This window comes from Hydra viridissima, unplaced genomic scaffold (assembly GCF_058129835.1).
Source record: "Hydra viridissima isolate aposymbiotic clone 2 unplaced genomic scaffold, HvirCarnegie_v1 scaffold_6, whole genome shotgun sequence".
Classification (NCBI taxonomy): domain Eukaryota; kingdom Metazoa; phylum Cnidaria; class Hydrozoa; order Anthoathecata; family Hydridae; genus Hydra; species Hydra viridissima.
In genome coordinates, this window is record NW_028324305.1 from 4,694,877 (window position 1) to 4,700,906 (window position 6,030).

The 6,030-nt window shown below is 28.5% G+C and overlaps 1 protein-coding gene across 1 annotated transcript in view; it reads left to right on the top strand.

The window, feature by feature from the left end:
- Positions 1-6,030, top strand: part of LOC149886733 (intraflagellar transport protein 54-like) — a 280,492-nt gene that overhangs the window by 168,609 nt on the left and 105,853 nt on the right. The gene's annotated exons all lie outside the window — the stretch shown is intronic.

Below are 6,030 nucleotides of genomic sequence, written 5' to 3' on the forward strand. Positions count from 1 at the left end.
TATTGAAAACCGTACACACATAAACAGATGTGAATAAATTTGACACTTGATTAAAAGAAAAAATAATATTTAAGGCCTCACGTAACTTTTTCTTGTAACGGTGATAGAAGACACGAAACTTATTTGGGTTACATATTGTATGTATAAAACCGTCAGAAAGATTAGACCATGATAATTAAAGATTGTCTTCATACTATTTGGGATACCGTATGAAGAACATTCTAAGTATTGATTTTTTTACAAGAATGATTTGTGCTCCTAATTATAGTGGAAGGAAAATAGAATGCGACATTCATTATTTTTGTACTTTTTGCCACAAATGTATTATGGGCAATAAAAGACTGAAAGTTAGTGGAAAAAATACAACAATTTTAATTACTCACCTTAGAACTAATCATCTAGTAATTTATTTAAAAATTAATGATGAAAGGAGGAATAACAACTTGGCATAGAAACAATAAGCGATTCAGTTTGTGGAGGTGCGAAAGTAGATACATGAATTTCTGGATGTCATAGAAGTGCCTCAGGACAAGTCATTTCCTAACTTGTTACAAAGTGCTTTAATGATTAGAATTTGTTGGCTAAAACACTTTTAATTGTATCAGATAACGGGGCTAATAACACTATTTAATGGTAAGACTCTAACCCAGTTTTTCCAGCCTTATTTCATTCAGGCCCCACTAAAACGCTTCAAAGATTTTGAATGCCTCCCCTTATTCTGAAAAAGTATAATATTAAATATACCTAGATCCCTATATATATATAAAAAAAATAAACGGGAAAAGGTAATAAATATTTGAGAAGTATAAAATTTGACTTTATTTCATTTTCGTATTTACCAGAACAAATGTAAGCAAGATATTAACTAAACTGTTCAATACACTTTGCGAAAAAAGACAAAAATCAAATTTTACCCATAATACTTCAAATAATAGAATTCATTCAAAAAATAAGAGTTCGAATTATTTTGTAAAATTAGAACAATTTTCAAATTCAAATCAATCACAATAATTGACAAAACCAATCAATTCACTCTTTGGACAAATTTAGAGAAACCAAGCAACCAGTAAGAACAATTGAAAACAAGATAATCGGAACTGAAAAAAAATAATTAAAAAAATAAATTAACGTGATGATTGCGCTTGATGTTGGCTTATTAATTGTTTGATTTTTGGTTTAAATTTGATTATTTTTAAACTTAAATCACACGTTTGGATATATCTTCAAAAATACAATATTTATTCAAAGTGGATTTTTTCTCATATGTGATTTTAACCGAGGTGTTTTCTATAACAATTAAAATTTTTGGAAACGAAATTCGATGGTTTGTAAAATCGAAAAAAAAAAATAAAGAGTACAAATTAAAAAACATGGTTAGCCTTTATGTTGGTTTGTTTGATAGAATTTTCATCTCTAATTTTTATAAAGTACTCTTAAAAACAAAGAGCCTCCAGAGAATTGTCGTTAATTCTACACCGCAGCTTGTTTAAAATTACATTGGAAGCAGATAAAGCCTATTTGGGATTTAACTCAAGTTGCCCGAATTGTTAAATAGAGATCATGAACCTGTTGGTAGGGACCCGAACTAGGATACGGGTAGTTATTTCGGGTATTACCCGAATTTAAATATGCCTGGTAATTACCCGAACGTTATAAAATACCTGTTTTTTAAATCGGGTAATACCCGATTGCTTTTCATTCCCGTAGAATACCCGAAGTAGTAAAAATACTCAAAACAGTTCAACTCAATTCATTTATTACATTGAATTATAAATAATAAAAAAAATTGAAGTTTGAATATTTGCACTGAAGGAAATCAAATTTCAGCATTAGCAAAATTAAAAGTAACCTGGTCATTTGAAATCTAAAACTTCATCCAGTAAGTTATTGTTCTCTTTAATGAACACTAGCTACTGTGCAAATATTTCCTGCACTTGAAAACACTCTTTCAGAAGTGGCAGATGAGGCTGGGATAGCTAGAATCTGCCTAGCAAGCCTCGGCGAGCATAGAGCATTTCCCTGCGTTGACCCTCCAAAAGTCCTAAATATCCACTGTTTTTACGGCTGGTGCATCACCAAGGTATTTGTCTACTTCCTTTATTACATTTTCTTTTGCAGATGATTTTCAGAAATAAATGAAAATATAAAAACTTTATATATATATATATATATATATATATATATATATATATATATATATAGGGGAGAGTATGCACCCATAATCCTAAAAATCTGGCCAATTTACTGAATATATATTTTCACTTCAAATTCTAAAGTAACAGTACAAACTTTACACTTTATTATAGTTTAATGATCATTTACTGACAAAAATGTTTTAAACAAGTTAAAAATTATAAAAGTTAACAACACCCAATTGGGATCAAGGTGTATACCAGTATGTTCGTTTGATCCCACATTTATGTACCCTTAATCTTATTTTTGTTTACTTGATCCAAATCCAAATTTATACAATGAATGTGTAAAATTTGTGTTTGAGTCATTCTATGTTAAAAACCAATTAATTTTTTATAAACTTTACTACAAATTTACTCCTCTTACTAGCATAAAAAAATCAATGAAAGAAAAAAATTAATGCAACAAAAATCAATGAGACAAAAATATTATTTGTTTACTGAGGATCAACGTTTCCTCAGTTGTTAAAGTACGAAATTACTTTTACACACACACATACACACACACACACACACACACACACACATATACATAAAGTAATCTGTGTGATGGTTCACTTACTTTGACTTGATAACTTTAATGAGCTGAATGTCAAAACCATGACAGAAAAAATTTAACACTGCGATGCGGTGCTGAAACGTGTTCAAATCGAGGCATTTCTGAAGTGTCATACCTGGTGATGAAAAATGGATCACGTAAGACTATCTGAAGCGTAAGAGATTATAGATAAGGGATGGTGAGTCATCACAAATGTTAACGAAGCGAGGATAAACGCCGAACAAAGTGAGATTAAGTGAGTAGCGGGATTGAAAGGGAATTATTCACTATGAGCTACTTCCAATTGGTCAGACGATTGATTCTCGAGTTATTGTGGACAACTAAAGAGTTGACGCTTTAAAATTCAAAGAAAACAACCAAACTGAATATAAGAGAGGTGTTATCTTTCATTATGACAACGCCCGACCACACACTACTTTGATAACTTGTCAAAGATTATGAGATCTTAAATGGGAAATTTTGTTGTTAGCACCGAAAGATTTAGGCAAGCACCCTCTAAATATTACCTATTCCGATTTCTGCAGAATTCTCTCAATCGATTTAAGATTATTGCAAAAGAAACCTGTGGAAACCACTTGATTCAGTTTTTCAATCAATTGAAACAATTGAAGTTCTTCGCCACTGATATCATAGCTCTACCAGAAAAATGGCAAATGCTGTCGATAATAATTGGAACATATTTTATTTAAATAAATTCATTTTCATACCACAAAAAAACCAGCTGAAATTTACTGAAAAACTTTTTCTTAGACCCAGTAAAGGATATTAAAATAATTAAATGTTTAAAAACAAAAAGATCAAAATTTCAAATTCTTGAAACATTAATCTTTTTTTTTTTTAAACATTCACTTGCTGTGAATTTTACTGAAAAAATGTCAGCTCTTTGATTAAATCTATTTTTACCTTGAATATTTTGAAATGTTCAGCGAATTCCGAAAATGGTACCATTTTTACTTTCGATCCTTTTAGCTCCTGATTACTTGTTTAGGATTCTCTTTTACCTTGATAACCTTTAGGATTCTCTTTTACCTTTATAACTTTTAGGATTCTCTTTTACCTTGATAACCTTTAGGATTCTCTTTTACCTTGATAACCTTGATATCAATTGTAATAATTGTAATAATAATATCAATCATAACAGTAACAGTAATTGTAATAATAATAATAAAAATGATAATAGCAATGATAATAACAATAATGGTTATAATATTGATGATGTTGATAATGATAGTAATAATAACAATAAAACTAATAGTAATAATAATAGTAATAATAATAACAATGAAGATGATGATGATGATGATGATGATGATGATGATGATGATGATGATGATGATGATGATGATGATGATGATGATGATGATGATGATAATGATGATGATGATGACGATGATGATGATGATGATGATGATGATGATGATGATGATGATGATGATGATGATGATGATGATGATGATGATGATGATGATGATGATGATGATGATGATGATGATGATGATGATGATGATGATGATGATGATGATGATGATGATGATGATGATGATGATAAAGAAAGTAACAATAGTAATAATGAAATGTATATTGCTTATAATAATAATAATAATAATAATAATAATAAAAATTATAATAAATAGGTAATGAAAGTAGAAATGATAGAAACAATAGTTTAAGGGAAAAGCAAAGGGCAAAATTTTGAGCGCAAATATTGAGCAAAGTATTGTTACGAAACTTTACTTGGATTAAGAAATATTTTGAGCAATACTTGAGAAATTTTTTAAGTGTTTTTTTTTATTGGAAATGAATGCCTGAATGCGTTACTGTAGGCTGGGGTTTTTCAAACCGTATCTCTAGGGTAAAAAAAAAAATTATTAAGATACTTTTAATGAAATTATTCTTAGTCAAATTATTCTTGCTCAAAGTATAAGTAAAATGATTTAAATCAACGTTTTAATCGACGTTTAATAAAATTTGATTCAAGGAAAACAAGGAAGGAAAACAAGTAAATAGCATAAAATCTACAAAATTTCTGTATTTTTTTCTCAGTTTGTTCAATAGGTTGCAAACGTTCTGTAAAAAGATTTAACTATATAGCATTTAGTATACATTTTCTATTATTTGTGTCTTTTATCTATAGAAAAAATTCACTGTAAATGTATTCTTCATTAATATTGTTGCAAAATCAGATGTGGGCTTTTACTGCAAGAAAGGTCACAGCTCAAAGATCAGACAGTCATACAACATATTTTCTAATAATATAGTCAAGATGATTGTGCATGCTTCGAATGTATTGTTTACTGTGATTTTCCCTAGTGCATGTGCCAGTAGATGTTCCTTAATCTGATGCATTTCATCATACATCTTAAGCCCACTGACACAGTAAGTAGTTAAATACCCCCAATCAATTGTAAATTAATGATTTATACCCTTTCTTAACATCCACTTTGATAACTAATTTAGTGATATTCCGAAATATTAATACACATTTTGTTAATTGATTGTTATAAATTCAACAAAATTGAATTAATTAGGATTTTAGAATTAAGAAAAACATTGGGAACGTTTTTTTTTTATATAGGTTAAACTTCGCTTGAAAACGATGTTTTTTATTTTTTTAATTAATGGCAAATAATCTTGATGATAAAGACTATTGCATCTGAAGGTTGATCCTTCAAAGATATGTATTAAGGTTTAGTTAAGAAAATCTGTAAAAAAAATCCGAAAACTATAACAAATTTGAAGATGGCCTTCTTTAAAAGAACAACAACAGCATGTAAGAAATAATGCTCTCTTGGATAAATAAAACGTAAAAAATAAATATCACTTGAATAATTACTTTCCAAATAAATTTTTAAAAAAATAGCATTAATAAGTCAAGGTTTGCCACCCAATAATTAAATACCCAATATATATATATATATATTTCATTTTAATAAATAAAAAATATCAAAACAAAAATAAAAAATACTTTTATAATGTAAACTAAGTTCAACTTTATTTATGAGATGTATCAAACATCTCATATTTCCAAAGCAAAAACAAAAATAATGAAGTTCCTTTAAAAACCTTTCTAAAAATGCGTGTTTTCGCATTAAATGTATCATGCGACGTAATACTTTTAAATGCGGAATATCTATTACGACGAAAAAAAAACAGAAAAACCTACTAAACTAAATATTTTGTTTATACAAAATAAAAATCATCGGACTAGCGTTAGGTTTGGTGTAGGCAATTCAATAGGATGAAAAGTTCAATTGGTATTTTAAAAAAAAAACCTTTCGT